The sequence below is a fragment of the Palaemon carinicauda genome, chromosome 31 (genome assembly GCF_036898095.1).
Source record: "Palaemon carinicauda isolate YSFRI2023 chromosome 31, ASM3689809v2, whole genome shotgun sequence".
NCBI lineage: Eukaryota > Metazoa > Arthropoda > Malacostraca > Decapoda > Palaemonidae > Palaemon > Palaemon carinicauda.
Genome location: NC_090755.1, coordinates 29,302,168 through 29,317,701, shown reverse-complemented (window position 1 = coordinate 29,317,701; position 15,534 = coordinate 29,302,168). Strand labels below are relative to the sequence as shown.

Sequence of the window (15,534 nt, the reverse complement as noted above, 5' to 3'; positions counted from 1 at the left end):
CTGTACTAGTGCAAGAGTTTCACAGCAGGATGCTAACATTGCCTTTCTCTCTCTCCAAATAAGAATACTTCACTAGTACTTTATTTCATTTCTTGAAGTACTTAATAAGTTATACATTACAATTTGTGACTTTATTTGCTTGACTTTCTCTTAAGCTTAAAATGATTTATCTATAAAAGCTTTTTTTGCACATGGTGATTAGAATAATGGAAAACAAGGCTAATAAAATTTGTGATAATGCAGTATTAATGACCATCACAATAATATTGAAATAATGCTTACATGAGAATTATTGTATACAAAATCTGTAATATTTTATGCCGTCGGATGAAAGTCACGGTAGGGATCTTGTCCTGCATTGAAACAGAAGTTAAAATTACACCTTCAAATGTAAATATAAAGAGATATATATCCTCTTATGTTGTTTGAAAGCAAAGTTTTAGCAAGAATTTTCCCATCACATTTGAGATAAGTTTTACCTTTGCTGCTGTTAACGGATCTATGATTTTGTTGATCTATCACTTCATCATTTGGAATGTTTTCTAAGCAGTGATGGCCGAGTGGTTAAGGCGTCTGACTAGAAATCAGATGGGATCTTCCCGCGTAGGTTCGAATCCTACTCACTGCGAAAAATGGGCAGTTTTAATCGAGTGAAGTAACATAGCAGTGAACACTGGAGCATGTGTGCCAGTTAGGAAATCAGCAGGATTTATAATTCATGCCTTTATTGATTTGAATTTCAATTCAAACTTTAAATGTATTTATGATATAATGAGAAGTTTTTTGCAAATGGTTATTAAGAACTGAAAAACCAGCGAAAATAATAGCGATAATAGTGTAATAATTGCCATCGCAATAAAAATGAAATGACAGAATGATTGTCGGCAAAATATGTAATCTATCTATACTGTCAGCTGAAAGTCACCTTGTAGTATGGGCCATGTCCTGCATTGAAAAGTAGTTAATGTTACACTTTCAAGCTTAAAGATGGATAAAGAGGTATAACCACCTATTTTGCTTGAAAGAAAAGTTTTACCATGATTTTTCTTATCATATTTAAATCCTGTTTCACTTTTGTTGCATTTAAACGTTTGCATATTTTTGTTGATCTATCAATTCAACTTCTGTAATGTTTTTTAAGCAGTGATGGCCGAGTGGTTAAGGCGTCTGACTAGAAATCAGATGGGATCTTCCCGCGTAGGTTCGAATCCTACTCACTGCGAGAAAATGGGTAAATTTTAATAGGCAGAAGTGAAATAATAGTGAACGCTGGGATACCTGTGAAATTTCGAGAATTTGCCATGAGGATCCACATTTTCTCTCTCTCTCTCTCCAAATACGAATACTTCACAAGTACTTTATTTAGTTTCTTGAAGTTTTTATTAAGATTGTACATTACAATTCCTGTCTTTATTTGCTTGACTTTCAGTTAAGCTTTAAATGATTTAATGATTTATCTATAAAACCTATTTTTGTATAAGGTGATTAAAATATGAAAAACATGGCAAAAAATTATTTGATATTGCAGTAATAATGGGCATCATAATAATAATGAAATAATGGTTATATGAGAATTATTGTATACAAAATCTGTAATATTCTATGACGTCAGCTGTTAACGGTTCCATGATTTTGTTGATCTATCAAGTCAACATCTGTAATGTTTTCTATGCAGTGATGGCCGAGTGGTTAAGGCGTCTGACTAGAAATCAGATGGGATCTTCCCGCGTAGGTTCGAATCCTACTCACTGCGAGAAAATGTGCAGCTTTTAATGGGGAGGAATACTATAGAGAACCTCAGGAGTTCCTGTACTAGTGCAAGAGTTTCACAGCAGGATGCTAACATTGCCTTTCTCTCTCTCCAAATAAGAATACTTCACTAGTACTTTATTTCATTTCTTGAAGTACTTAATAAGTTTTACATTACAATTTGTGACTTTATTTGCTTGACTTTCTCTTAAGCTTAAAATAATTTATCTATAAAAGCTTTTTTTGCACATGGTGATTAGAATAATGGAAAACAAGGCTAATAAAATTTGTGATAATGCAGTATTAATGACCATCACAATAATATTGAAATAATGCTTACATGAGAATTATTGTATACAAAATCTGTAATATTTTATGCCGTCGGATGAAAGTCACGGTAGGGATCTTGTCCTGCATTGAAACAGAAGTTAAAATTACACCTTCAAATGTAAATATAAAGAGATATATATCCTCTTATATTGTTTGAAAGCAAAGTTTTAGCAAGAATTTTCCCATCACATTTGAGATAAGTTTTACCTTTGCTGCTGTTAACGGATCTATGATTTTGTTGATCTATCACTTCATCATTTGGAATGTTTTCTAAGCAGTGATGGCCGAGTGGTTAAGGCGTCTGACTAGAAATCAGATGGGATCTTCCCGCGTAGGTTCGAATCCTACTCACTGCGAAAAATGGGCAGTTTTAATCGAGTGAAGTAACATAGCAGTGAACACTGGAGCATGTGTGCCAGTTACGAAATCAGCAGGATTTATAATTCATGCCTTTATTGATTTGAATTTCAATTCAAACTTTAAATGTATTTATGATATAATGAGAAGTTTTTTGCAAATGGTTATTAAGAACTGAAAAACCAGCGAAAATAATAGCGATAATACTGTAATAATTGCCATCGCAATAAAAATTAAATGACAGAATGATTGTCGGCAAAATATGTAATCTATCTATACTGTCAGCTGAAAGTCACCTTGTAGTATGGGCCATGTCCTGCATTGAAAAGTAGTTAATGTTACACTTTCAAGCTTAAAGATGGATAAAGAGGTATAACCACCTATTTTGCTTGAAAGAAAAGTTTTACCATGATTTTTCTTATCATATTTAAATCCTGTTTCACTTTTGTTGCATTTAAACGTTTGCATATTTTTGTTGATCTATCAATTCAACTTCTGTAATGTTTTTTAAGCAGTGATGGCCGAGTGGTTAAGGCGTCTGACTAGAAATCAGATGGGATCTTCCCGCGTAGGTTCGAATCCTACTCACTGCGAGAAAATGGGTAAATTTTAATAGGCAGAAGTGAAATAATAGTGAACGCTGGAATACCTGTGAAATTTCGAGAATTTGGCATGAGGATCCACATTTCACTCTCTCTCTCTCTCTCTCTCTCTCTCTCTCTCCAAATACGAATACTTCACAAGTACTTTATTTAGTTTCTTGAAGTTTTTATTAAGATTGTACATTACAATTCCTGTCTTTATTTGCTTGACTTTCAGTTAAGCTTTAAATGATTTAATGATTTATCTATAAAACCTATTTTTGTATAAGGTGATTAAAATATGAAAAACATGGCAAAAAATTATTTGATATTGCAGTAATAATGGGCATCACAATAATAATGAAATAATGGTTATATGAGAATTATTGTATACAAAATCTGTAATATTCTATGACGTCAGCTGTTAACGGTTCCATGATTTTGTTGATCTATCAAGTCAACATCTGTAACGTTTTCTATGCAGTGATGGCCGAGTGGTTAAGGCGTCTGACTAGAAATCAGATGGGATCTTCCCGCGTAGGTTCGAATCCTACTCACTGCGAGAAAATGTGCAGCTTTTAATGGGGAGGAATACTATAGAGAACCTCAGGAGTTCCTGTACTAGTGCAAGAGTTTCACAGCAGGATGCTAACATTGCCTTTCTCTCTCTCCAAATAAGAATACTTCACTAGTACTTTATTTCATTTCTTGAAGTACTTAATAAGTTATACATTACAATTTGTGACTTTATTTGCTTGACTTTCTCTTAAGCTTAAAATGATTTATCTATAAAAGCTTTTTTTGCACATGGTGATTAGAATAATGGAAAACAAGGCTAATAAAATTTGTGATAATGCAGTATTAATGACCATCACAATAATATTGAAATAATGCTTACATGAGAATTATTGTATACAAAATCTGTAATATTTTATGCCGTCGGATGAAAGTCACGGTAGGGATCTTGTCCTGCATTGAAACAGAAGTTAAAATTACACCTTCAAATGTAAATATAAAGAGATATATATCCTCTTATGTTGTTTGAAAGCAAAGTTTTAGCAAGAATTTTCCCATCACATTTGAGATAAGTTTTACCTTTGCTGCTGTTAACGGATCTATGATTTTGTTGATCTATCACTTCATCATTTGGAATGTTTTCTAAGCAGTGATGGCCGAGTGGTTAAGGCGTCTGACTAGAAATCAGATGGGATCTTCCCGCGTAGGTTCGAATCCTACTCACTGCGAAAAATGGGCAGTTTTAATCGAGTGAAGTAACATAGCAGTGAACACTGGAGCATGTGTGCCAGTTACGAAATCAGCAGGATTTATAATTCATGCCTTTATTGATTTGAATTTCAATTCAAACTTTAAATGTATATATGATATAATGAGAAGTTTTTTGCAAATGGTTATTAAGAACTGAAAAACCAGCGAAAATAATAGCGATAATACTGTAATAATTGCCATCGCAATAAAAATGAAATGACAGAATGATTGTCGGCAAAATATGTAATCTATCTATACTGTCAGCTGAAAGTCACCTTGTAGTATGGGCCATGTCCTGCATTGAAAAGTAGTTAATGTTACACTTTCAAGCTTAAAGATGGATAAAGAGGTATAACCACCTATTTTGCTTGAAAGAAAAGTTTTACCATGATTTTTCTTATCATATTTAAATCCTGTTTCACTTTTGTTGCATTTAAACGTTTGCATATTTTTGTTGATCTATCAATTCAACTTCTGTAATGTTTTCTAAGCAGTGATGGCCGAGTGGTTAAGGCGTCTGACTAGAAATCAGATGGGATCTTCCCGCGTAGGTTCGAATCCTACTCACTGCGAGAAAATGGGTAAATTTTAATAGGCAGAAGTGAAATAATAGTGAACGCTGGAATACCTGTGAAATTTCGAGAATTTGGCATGAGGATCCACATTTCACTCTCTCTCTCTTTCTCTCCAAATACGAATACTTCACAAGTACTTTATTTAGTTTCTTGAAGTTTTTATTAAGATTATACATTACAATTCCTGTCTTTATTTGCTTGACTTTCAGTTAAGCTTTAAATGATTTAATGATTTATCTATAAAACCTATTTTTGTATAAGGTGATTAAAATATGAAAAACATGGCAAAAAATTATTTGATATTGCAGTAATAATGGGCATCACAATAATAATTAAATAATGGTTATATGAGAATTATTGTATACAAAATCTGTAATATTCTATGACGTCAGCTGTTAACGGTTCCATGATTTTGTTGATCTATCAAGTCAACATCTGTAATGTTTTCTATGCAGTGATGGCCGAGTGGTTAAGGCGTCTGACTAGAAATCAGATGGGATCTTCCCGCGTAGGTTCGAATCCTACTCACTGCGAGAAAATGTTCAGCTTTTAATGGGGAGGAATACTATAGAGAACCTCAGGAGTTCCTGTACTAGTGCAAGAGTTTCACAGCAGGATGCTAACATTGCCTTTCTCTCTCTCCAAATAAGAATACTTCACTAGTACTTTATTTCATTTCGTGAAGTACTTAATAAGTTATACATTACAATTTGTGACTTTATTTGCTTGACTTTCTCTTAAGCTTAAAATGATTTATCTATAAAAGCTTTTTTTGCACATGGTGATTAGAATAATGGAAAACAAGGCTAATAAAATTTGTGATAATGCAGTATTAATGACCATCACAATAATATTGAAATAATGCTTACATGAGAATTATTGTATACAAAATCTGTAATATTTTATGCCGTCGGATGAAAGTCACGGTAGGGATCTTGTCCTGCATTGAAACAGAAGTTAAAATTACACCTTCAAATGTAAATATAAAGAGATATATATCCTCTTATGTTGTTTGAAAGCAAAGTTTTAGCAAGAATTTTCCCATCACATTTGAGATAAGTTTTACCTTTGCTGCTGTTAACGGATCTATGATTTTGTTGATCTATCACTTCATCATTTGGAGTGTTTTCTAAGCAGTGATGGCCGAGTGGTTAAGGCGTCTGACTAGAAATCAGATGGGATCTTCCCGCGTAGGTTCGAATCCTACTCACTGCGAAAAAATGGGCAGTTTTTAATCGAGTTAAGTAACATATAGGAGTCAACACCGGAGCATCTGTGTCAGTTTACGAAATTTGAAGGATTATGCCGACGTTCTCTCTATCTCATATATATATATATATATATGAGATAGAGAGAACGTCGGCATAATCCTTCAAATTTCGTAAACTGACACAGATGCTCCGGTGTTGACTCCTATATGTTACTCAACTCGATTAAAAACTGCCCATTTTTTCGCAGTGAGTAGGATTCGAACCTACGCAGGAAGATCCCATCTGATTTCTAGTCAGACGCCTTAACCACTCGGCCATCACTGAACAGAAAATATTACAGAAGTTAACTTGATAGATCAAGAAAATCATAGAATCGTTAACGGCATCAAAGGTAAAACTTATCTCAAATTTGATGGGAAAATTCATGCAAAAACTTTCCTTTCAAGCAACTCAAGAAGGTATATCTCTCTTCATATTTATATTTGAAGGCACAATACCTCTTTAATCATATTTACATTTGTAGATGTAGTTTTAACATCTGTTAAATGCAAGACAAGAGACCATATATATATATATATATATATATATATATATATATATATATATATATATATATATATATATATATATATATATATATATATATATATATATATATTCCTGAAAACAGTGTTATGTCGAACAAACCTTCAAATAATCTTGTCCATTATATAATTCATGACTATTTGTTTGAATTTCCAATTAAACTTTTGATGCATTTATCATATGATAATTTTTATTTTTTTTAGATGGCTATTAGAAAATGAAAAACCAGCGAAAATAAGTCCGATAATACTGTAATGATTGTCATCACAATAAAAATGAAATGATGACAGCATGATTGTCTGCAAAATATGTAATTTATTTATACTGTCAGCTGAAAGTCACCTTGTAGTTGGGTCTTGTCCTTCATTGAAAAGAAGATTTTTCTTATCATATTTGAAACTAGTTTCACCTGTTTCATTCAAGCTTTGCATATTTTTTATGAGATATCCAGTCAACATATTAACTGTTTTCTTAGCAATGATGGCCGAGTGGTTAAGGCGTCTGACTAGAAATCAGATGGGATCTTCCCGCGTAGGTTCGAATCCTACTCACTGCGAAAAAATGTGTGGTTTTATAATGGGGAAAAGTAAGTATACTGAACTGATAAACCTGTGTTCCAATTTACGATATGGGTGGAAGGTTGTCAATGTTCTCTCTGATGCCAATATTCTCTCTATCTCTCCGAAAAATAACACTACAAAAGTATTTATTTTACGTTTTTAAGTTTTTAAATATATTTGTCCAATACAATTCATATTTTTATTTGCTTGACTTTCCATTAAGCTTTAAATGATTTATCTATAATAAGCTTTTTTAACCACGGCGACTAGAATATGAAAGTAACTCAGAAAATTTGGTGATAAAACCGTAATAATGTCCATCATAATGATATTGACAATTGTTATACGAGAATAATTGTATACAAAATATATCATATTTAATGCTGCCACCTGAAAGTCACTTACGGTAGGGATCTTGTCCTGCATTTGAAGGTGATGTTACACATTCAAATGGAAATATGAATAAAGAAGTATTGCACCTTCCAAATGAAATATGAATAAAGAGATACTGCACCTTCAAATGTATGTACAAAGAGATATATCTTCCTAAGTAATTTAATTTCTATTTTTTGTCGATGTATCAATTCATGTTTTCAAATATTTTTTATGCAGTGATGGCCGAGTGGTTAAGGCGTCTGACTAGAAATCAGATGGGATCTTCCCGCGAAGGTTCGAATCCTACTCAGTGCGAAGAAGAACAGGTTTTGAATGAGAAAAATTAACATCTAGCGTTTCTGTACTAACTCACGAGGAGATTGACTGGAGTAGCCAGTGTTGCTTGACGGTTGAGAATGTGTCAATTCTTCGTTTCTATATAAAATTTGCCTTTTTTCTCTTTTTTTAGAGAGAGAGAGAGAGAGAGAGAGAGAGAGAGAGAGAGAGAGAGAGAGAGAGAGATCAATACAGTTTAAGAGGAAGTATTCTTGCTATTTTACCATTTCAAGTCGTAATAAAAAAAGTCATTCAATAAAAATTAATACTCGAAGCATCGCCCATAAACGAATTCTAAATGCTAAGAAAAACATTGTTATTGCTTGCAGAATGTAATGAAGGAAGGGACACAGGCTGTAAAGAGGACTGAATTCTTTAAATAATACCGTTCATTAAAAAACGTTAAAGTTAAATACTTGAAGCTGTAATGAATAACGATACTACGGAAAACAACGTATTAATTGCACTTGAATAAGAGTTACAAAGGGTGCAATGAGCTGTACATTTGACCTCATCTTTGCCAACTGATATTTCCCCTGTGTAGAACTGACAGCAGCTGTCTCTTCACTAGAAAACTTTCACATTTCACGCAGTGGGTGGAATTCGACCATCTGATTTCTAAACTGAAAATTAATCAGATGTTTGAGATAGAACAACGGATATATTCAAACATAACATAACATAAAATAAGATTAGGTAAATTTGACTAAGAAGAGACAAAATCATGCTTAAAACCTCCTATTCTAAACCACAAAATACATTCACCCCATGTCCATTGTTATTTTGCCTTAATTATACTTTTGAAAAAATTAAATACATTATATATATATGTATATATATATATATATATATATATATATATATATATATATATATATATATATCATACATATATACACATACATATATGATTTATATAAATAAATGTATTTATATACCGTATCATGTTTACACATAAATGCAATATATATATATATATATATATATATATATATATATATATATATATATATGCATATATATGCATATATATATAATATATACATATACATATACATATATATATATATATATATATATATATATATATATATATATGCATAAACATGTATGTATTCATTATGTACACTCATATACAAACGAGAGAGAGAGAGAGAGAGAGAGAGAGAGAGAGAGAGAGAGAGAGAGAGAGAGAGAGAGAGAGAGAGAGATCCATATTTACTAATCTTGTAATTTCAAGTCAAAATAAAGACAAACCTTTGTAAGGATTAGTTGTATCTCTCAAACAAAATTTCTAAAGCTTACTTATACTAGTTGTCGTGCAAACTATTTAGTTACTAATAGATAGAACTTCATTTGCTGGAATTTGATTTGATTTCTCCCATAATATATGGAAAGGGGCAAACCTTCAATAAAAAGAAACCAACTCTCCATTTCATGCATGGATTGGGTTATAGTCATATTATTATCAGCATAATTAAAATGAATATTCCTCTATTAGCATAACGCAAGTACTTTTTATCATACTCAGTTTTGAAATAAACCATACTTTTGATATCCAACAAATGGGGTAACAACCTTTCAGGTACTCTAACCTTTCGGCAGGTGGCCGGTCGGTCCACCGTCCCAAAGGTCTTTCACCTGTACAGTTCTGACACCTGTTGTCTTTCAGTAGAAAACTTTCACATTTCGCAGTGAGTAGGATTCGAACCTACGCGGGAAGATCCCATCTGATTTCTAGTCAGACGCCTTAACCACTCGGCCATCACTGCACATATCAATAGGAAGAAAAATGTTAAATTTATTTTTATTTCAAATACCTGACAAATGACGAGTAAAATGGATTTTCTCAAACTAATATCAGAAAGAAGAAAAGTATAAGAATTTTTTGTAGCATAAAATATTCATTGCGTGAGCAACACACGTCGATACGGCTAAAATACTGAAACAAAGAGAGAGAGAGAGAGAGAGAGAGAGAGAGAGAGAGAGAGAGAGAGAGAGAGAGTACTATAAATGCAAAGCAACAAAAAACATGGCACCGAGCCCTGAATGTGCACGAACTGGTTTGCAAACTTGCACAATCCACGTGGTCGCTGAAGTTGGCTAAGAAATGTGGCCAAGTAGCCGGGTGTGGGCGACTGTACGTCTTGAAGACCTAAAAGTGTTCTGGCCCTCTTTATCTTATCTTCTCCCTTGCGAGATTATGTCACTACTGTTTCATCTTGGTTTGTGCACTGAACATTCACTGTCATCAATGAGTGTATCAACGAAAACAAATCCTTTTTATCTCAGGGTATAAAAACTAACGAAGAAAATGTATATTCGGATTGAAGTAATTTGAAATTATCATAGGTTTCTTGCTGGTTAAATTCACTGAAAAAAATTAATTGTAGGTTTTAAGCATTTGTAGCCTACGTCACTATAATATGGGAGAGAGAGAGAGAGAGAGAGAGAGAGAGAGAGAGAGAGAGAGAGAGAGAGAGAGAGAGAGATAACCTTGACCCAGCTAACACATCACTCGCGACAAAAATTTACATTTTACTTCAAAACACATTCGTTGCGCATAAGTTATCAGTCTTCAACAGGGCATTAATAACCACAATCTTACGTTTTGCGTTATCCGAACAAGATCTTATTTTCGTAAAGCATTCCTAGCACCAATTATTGTCAACATAATTTTCCCTTACAGCTTCGAATGCTAAGCATCAAGAGGAAATTGTAGTATTTCTATGATTGCAGAAATGGCAGAGATACATACAGTGACCATCACAATCTATGAGGCACCACGGAATACTTTTTCGTGCACGAAACCAGTAACGACTACCAGACGTGAACCCAGGTCACGTACACTGCCAAGAAAGGATGTCAAAGTAGGCAGGCAAAGGCTAAAGAACAAAAGGAACGCTTTAGGGAATGGATATATTTTTCTCACATGCCTTTTATAACACTTTATTATCATTATTATTATTATTAGTAGTAGTAGTAGTAGTAGTAGTAGTAGTAGTAGTAGTAGTAGTAGTAGTAGTAGTAGCTAAGCTACAAACCTAGATGCTATAAGCCCAAGGGCTCCAACAGGGAAAAATAGCACAGTGAGGAAAGGCGATAAGGAAATAAACGATATAAGAAGTAATCAGCAATCACAATACAATATTGTAAAAACCTTAACATTAAAACATATATTTCATTTATAAACGATAAAAATAATTATGTCAGCCTGCTCAACATAAAAACATTTGCTGCAAATTTGAATTTTAGAAGTTCCACCGATTCAACTACCCGATTAGGAAGATCTTTCCACAACTTGGTCACAGTTGGAATGGAACTTCTAGAATACTGTGTAGTATTGAACCTCATTATGGAGAAGGCCTGACAATTAGAATTAACTGCATTGCCAGTATTACGAACAGGATGGAACTGTCCGGGAAGATCTGAATATAACTAGTGACATTAACTAGAATTATCTTCAAGAAAACTTACGTCGTACTACCTAATATGTGAATAAAAGAGCACAAGTAGCAAAAAAAATACTTAATTCAAAAAAAAGGTGATCACACACATTCATCAATAAAAAATTCAAGACAGTGAAAGGAACAAACTTTATTAAACTCAACTACTATTTCTAAATTCCAAAAAAATAAGCTCAAAAACTGTACACATCAATCACTTCTGTGATGTTATTATAAATTATCGTCCCATTACTATGCTATCATATTGTTATAAAACTAGGTATAGTAATTACATATTCTGATACCTCAATCAAAGAAACTGTATTTTAACCAATTCTGTTCTACCATTTTCAATATTGCCGTCCAGCACACTTTTATCACAAAATTCACTGGGGGACTTTCCCTATTATTATCATTATTATCATTTATCATTAATCATTATCATTATTATTATTATTGTTATCACTAGCCAAGCTACAACCCTAGTTGGAAAAGCAAGATGCTATAACCCCAAGGGATCCAACAGGGAAATATAGTCCAGTTAGGAAAGGAAATAAGGAAATAAATAAACGATGAGAAAGAATTAACAGTGAATTATTCTAAAAACAGTAACAATATCAAAACCAATATGTTATATATAAACTATAAAAAGGCTTATGTCAGCCTGTTCAACATAACATTTGCTGCAAGTTTTGAACTTTTGAAGTTCTACTGATTCAACTAACCTATTAGGAAGATCCTTCCACAAATTGATCATGGCTGGAATAAGACTTCTGGAATACTGTGTTTTATCGAGCCTCATGATGGAGAAGGCCTGACCATAAGAATTAACAGCATGCCTAATATTAAGAACAGGATGGAACTGTCCAGGAAGATCTGTATGTAAAGGATGGTCAGAATTATGAAAAATATTATGCAACATGCATAATGAACTAATTGAACGATGGTGCCGAAGATTAATATCTAGATCAGGAATAACAAATTTAATAGACCGTAAGTTTCTGCTCAACAAATTAAGATGAGAATCAGCAGCTGAAGACCAGAAAGGAGAACAATACTCGTAACAAGGTAGAAAGAAAGAATTAAAACATTTCTTCAGAATAGATTGATCACCAAAAATCTTAAGACTCTCTATCAGCCAATTTTTTTGCAACTGAAGAAGACACAGACCTAATGTGTTTCTCAAAAGTAAATTTGTTGTCGAGAATCACATCAAAAATTTTAAGTCATACAATGTTAAAGAAACATTATCAATGCTGAGATCGGGATGTTGAGGAGTCACTCTCGACCTTCTTACAATCATACTTTGAATTATGTCAGGATTCAACTTCATACCCCATAATTTGCACTATGCACTGATTTTAACTAGATCTCTATCAAGGGATTCAGCAACCCCAGATCTACATTCAGGAGATGGAATTGATACAGAGAAAGTGGCATGTTTTCTAGGCCAAACCACATGTCATGTGTATCTAGTATGAAAAGTAATGGGCCAAGAACACTACCCTGTGGAACATCAGATATCACATTCCTATATCCACTGTGGTGCCCATCAACGACAACTCTGAGATCTATTACTTAAAATTCAATAATAATGCTAATAAACGACCCCTAAACTATGAATACTTGATCCATGTAGACATGGCAGGTCTTTAGAACTAAAATTTGTGAAATCTGCACTGATATTGAATTAAAGTTTGTCTTCTCTTAAGAGTAGTCCACCTCCAAAATGTATTCACGAAGTTTCTTAAAAATCTATAATTGGTTTCTACATAATTGTGTTTACAGACACAAACACAAACTGACAGACCGACTGAACAAACCACATACACTCTTAGGCCGGCCATACACCTGAGTGACACTCTAAACTTATCTAGAATTTTGCATAATTTTTCGTTTACATAAACTTAATTTCTCATCTTAAAAATATTCACAATTCATTCACTTAAACGCTTAGATATAAGATAAAATCTAAAACTATTATGAAGGCCATAGTGGTGACATAGGTGGTACTTCGGGACTTTCATTCCTGAAGTTTGATCCGAACAAGTTAAAAATAAAATATAGGTCTTATCTTCAAATTCTAGTTATGAATGCTATATGAAATGAGAACCTGAGGTAAATTTCCCTGAGCATAAAATATCACATATTTTGTTCATCAATTTCAAATATACAAATAAACCAGAACATAGGTCAATGGCACTTTAACATAACACACAAAACACTACCAAAAAAACAGAACACAGCTAGAATTGTTTTCTAAGCAGTGATGGCCGAGTGGTTAAGGCGTCTGACTAGAAATCAGATGGGATCTTCCCGCGTAGGTTCGAATCCTACTCACTGCGAAATTTGAGAGATTTTAAAAATGTGCCATATATTAAAATTGCACTGGTAGCTCAGTTTATCATATACTGCAAGGTTTGAATATCACCCAAATTTAAAGGATAATCAAGATTATCAATTGCTTAGTGTTCAATGATGATAAAATAACTGTTCTCAGAAACTTTATCCTTCACAAGTATCAAATATTTCTAGAAAGTCTATATATGAAAGAAAGTTTATTAGAATCACTTAATTAAATCTTTTAATCCTTGATATTTAAACAATTTCCTCCCATTTCCTTCTCACTACTTAAAAAAATCACACATCACCTCAAATGGTGTGTGTACACAACCACGCAGTGCAGACCGGGAAAACATTGTTACCAATTATAACAAGTGGCAGTAATGATTGGCGTTGACATCAAAAGCGGTAAAAACCAAAGGCATGGATCTGGCAATAAATAATACTACCAGGTCTTGATTAGCCCCATATCTCTTTATTGTTCACCAGACAAAGATTTGCGGGCAAAGTTTAAAACCTATGTCTACACTCAGGTACTCAACTCTTGTCAAATTTTAAGGTCAAAAATTAGTTAATTGTTGTAGTCCAATGCAGTCAGATATCATTGCCATGAGGAGCAACGAGAATGAAATAAAAACAAACCCATGTAACTGTTTTACATAAACTGCAAGTTGGCTATGAGTCAGACTAGAAGTAAACAAGAATGGACCAACAATTTTTAAGATCTTTTGCGAGGTAGTACAACCATTTATAACCATGATATAACATATAAGTAGAGCAAACCAAAACCTAACAACCAGATTTCAAACAGTAAACATGTTATTTCTGGAATTTTGTGCCTACCCGAGTCTCCGCTCCTTGCCTGAACAATGAATACACAAACCAGGAGCGAGACTTTGGCTGTGGTGTTTTCATTTCCGATGTCATTGGTGCTCACAGAACTCCCCATCACGTTCTAGTAACAATTTTTGCACCTTGGCCTCTGCCAGGTCCCGGGCACTGCCTGACAGACAAACATCGTTACAAGATCATGAGGGGTGGTAGGAATGAATGGCGATGATGTAAAGTGCAAAAAACCAAAGGCATGGACCTGGCTGCAAACAGTGCTACAAGATCTAGCTTAGACACAAGATCTCTTTAATTATTCACCAGCCAAAGACTGGCAGGAAAAATTACAAACCTAAAAATTACGAACCTATTTCTACTCAGGTACTCAGGTTTGGCCCAAATTTAGGCTCAGAAGCAGGGCTGCTCCATTCCATTGCAGTGAGATTACATTGTAATGGTAAGTAGCAAGATAAAATAGACTCGACTCGCGGGCACCCCCGGCTCCCGCGGGGCATGACTTGCGGGCACCACCCCGCTCCCGCGGGGCTCGACTTGCGGGCACCACCCCGCTCCCGCGGGGCTCGACTTGTGGGCACCCCCCGGCTCCCGCGGGGCTCGACTTGTGGGCACCACGCCGCTCCCGCGGGGCTCGACTTGCGGGCACCCCCCGGCTCCCGCGGGGCTCGACTTGCGGGCACCCCCGGCTCCCGCGGGGCTCGACTTGCGGGCACCCCCCCGGCTCCCGCGGGGCTCGACTTGCGGGCACCCCCCCGGCTCCCGCGGGGCTCGACTTGCGGGCACCCCCCGGCTCCCGCGGGGCTCGACTTGCGGGCACCCCCCGGCTCCCGCGGGGCTCGACTTGCGGGCACCCCCCGGCTCCCGCGGGGCTCGACTTGCGGGCACCCCCCGGCTCCCGCGGGGCTCGACTTGCGGGCACCCCCCGGCTCCCGCGGGGCTCGACTTGTGGGCACCCCCCGGCTCCCGCGGGTCTC

The 15,534-nt window shown here is 35.1% G+C and overlaps 15 non-coding genes across 15 annotated transcripts; 13 read left to right on the top strand and 2 right to left on the bottom strand.

Annotated features, from left to right (window-relative positions):
• Window positions 1–546: 546 nt before the first annotated feature.
• TRNAS-AGA (transfer RNA serine (anticodon AGA)) lies at window positions 547–628 on the top strand. The gene has a single exon. It is a non-coding gene; the product is annotated as a tRNA-Ser (tRNA).
• Window positions 629–1,140: 512 nt separating this feature from the next.
• On the top strand, window positions 1,141–1,222 carry TRNAS-AGA (transfer RNA serine (anticodon AGA)). The gene has a single exon. It is a non-coding gene; the product is annotated as a tRNA-Ser (tRNA).
• A 449-nt stretch (window positions 1,223–1,671) lies between these two features.
• Window positions 1,672–1,753, top strand: TRNAS-AGA (transfer RNA serine (anticodon AGA)). The gene has a single exon. It is a non-coding gene; the product is annotated as a tRNA-Ser (tRNA).
• A 600-nt stretch (window positions 1,754–2,353) lies between these two features.
• Window positions 2,354–2,435, top strand: TRNAS-AGA (transfer RNA serine (anticodon AGA)). Its single transcript has one exon. It is a non-coding gene; the product is annotated as a tRNA-Ser (tRNA).
• Window positions 2,436–2,947: 512 nt separating this feature from the next.
• Window positions 2,948–3,029, top strand: TRNAS-AGA (transfer RNA serine (anticodon AGA)). Its single transcript has one exon. It is a non-coding gene; the product is annotated as a tRNA-Ser (tRNA).
• Window positions 3,030–3,497: 468 nt separating this feature from the next.
• Window positions 3,498–3,579, top strand: TRNAS-AGA (transfer RNA serine (anticodon AGA)). The gene has a single exon. It is a non-coding gene; the product is annotated as a tRNA-Ser (tRNA).
• Window positions 3,580–4,179: 600 nt separating this feature from the next.
• On the top strand, window positions 4,180–4,261 carry TRNAS-AGA (transfer RNA serine (anticodon AGA)). Its single transcript has one exon. It is a non-coding gene; the product is annotated as a tRNA-Ser (tRNA).
• A 512-nt stretch (window positions 4,262–4,773) lies between these two features.
• On the top strand, window positions 4,774–4,855 carry TRNAS-AGA (transfer RNA serine (anticodon AGA)). The gene has a single exon. It is a non-coding gene; the product is annotated as a tRNA-Ser (tRNA).
• A 454-nt stretch (window positions 4,856–5,309) lies between these two features.
• Window positions 5,310–5,391, top strand: TRNAS-AGA (transfer RNA serine (anticodon AGA)). The gene has a single exon. It is a non-coding gene; the product is annotated as a tRNA-Ser (tRNA).
• Window positions 5,392–5,991: 600 nt separating this feature from the next.
• Window positions 5,992–6,073, top strand: TRNAS-AGA (transfer RNA serine (anticodon AGA)). Its single transcript has one exon. It is a non-coding gene; the product is annotated as a tRNA-Ser (tRNA).
• Window positions 6,074–6,311: 238 nt separating this feature from the next.
• On the bottom strand, window positions 6,312–6,393 carry TRNAS-AGA (transfer RNA serine (anticodon AGA)). The gene has a single exon. It is a non-coding gene; the product is annotated as a tRNA-Ser (tRNA).
• A 735-nt stretch (window positions 6,394–7,128) lies between these two features.
• Window positions 7,129–7,210, top strand: TRNAS-AGA (transfer RNA serine (anticodon AGA)). The gene has a single exon. It is a non-coding gene; the product is annotated as a tRNA-Ser (tRNA).
• Window positions 7,211–7,822: 612 nt separating this feature from the next.
• TRNAS-AGA (transfer RNA serine (anticodon AGA)) lies at window positions 7,823–7,904 on the top strand. The gene has a single exon. It is a non-coding gene; the product is annotated as a tRNA-Ser (tRNA).
• A 1,711-nt stretch (window positions 7,905–9,615) lies between these two features.
• TRNAS-AGA (transfer RNA serine (anticodon AGA)) lies at window positions 9,616–9,697 on the bottom strand. The gene has a single exon. It is a non-coding gene; the product is annotated as a tRNA-Ser (tRNA).
• Window positions 9,698–13,634: 3,937 nt separating this feature from the next.
• On the top strand, window positions 13,635–13,716 carry TRNAS-AGA (transfer RNA serine (anticodon AGA)). Its single transcript has one exon. It is a non-coding gene; the product is annotated as a tRNA-Ser (tRNA).
• The last annotated feature ends 1,818 nt before the right edge of the window (window positions 13,717–15,534 follow it).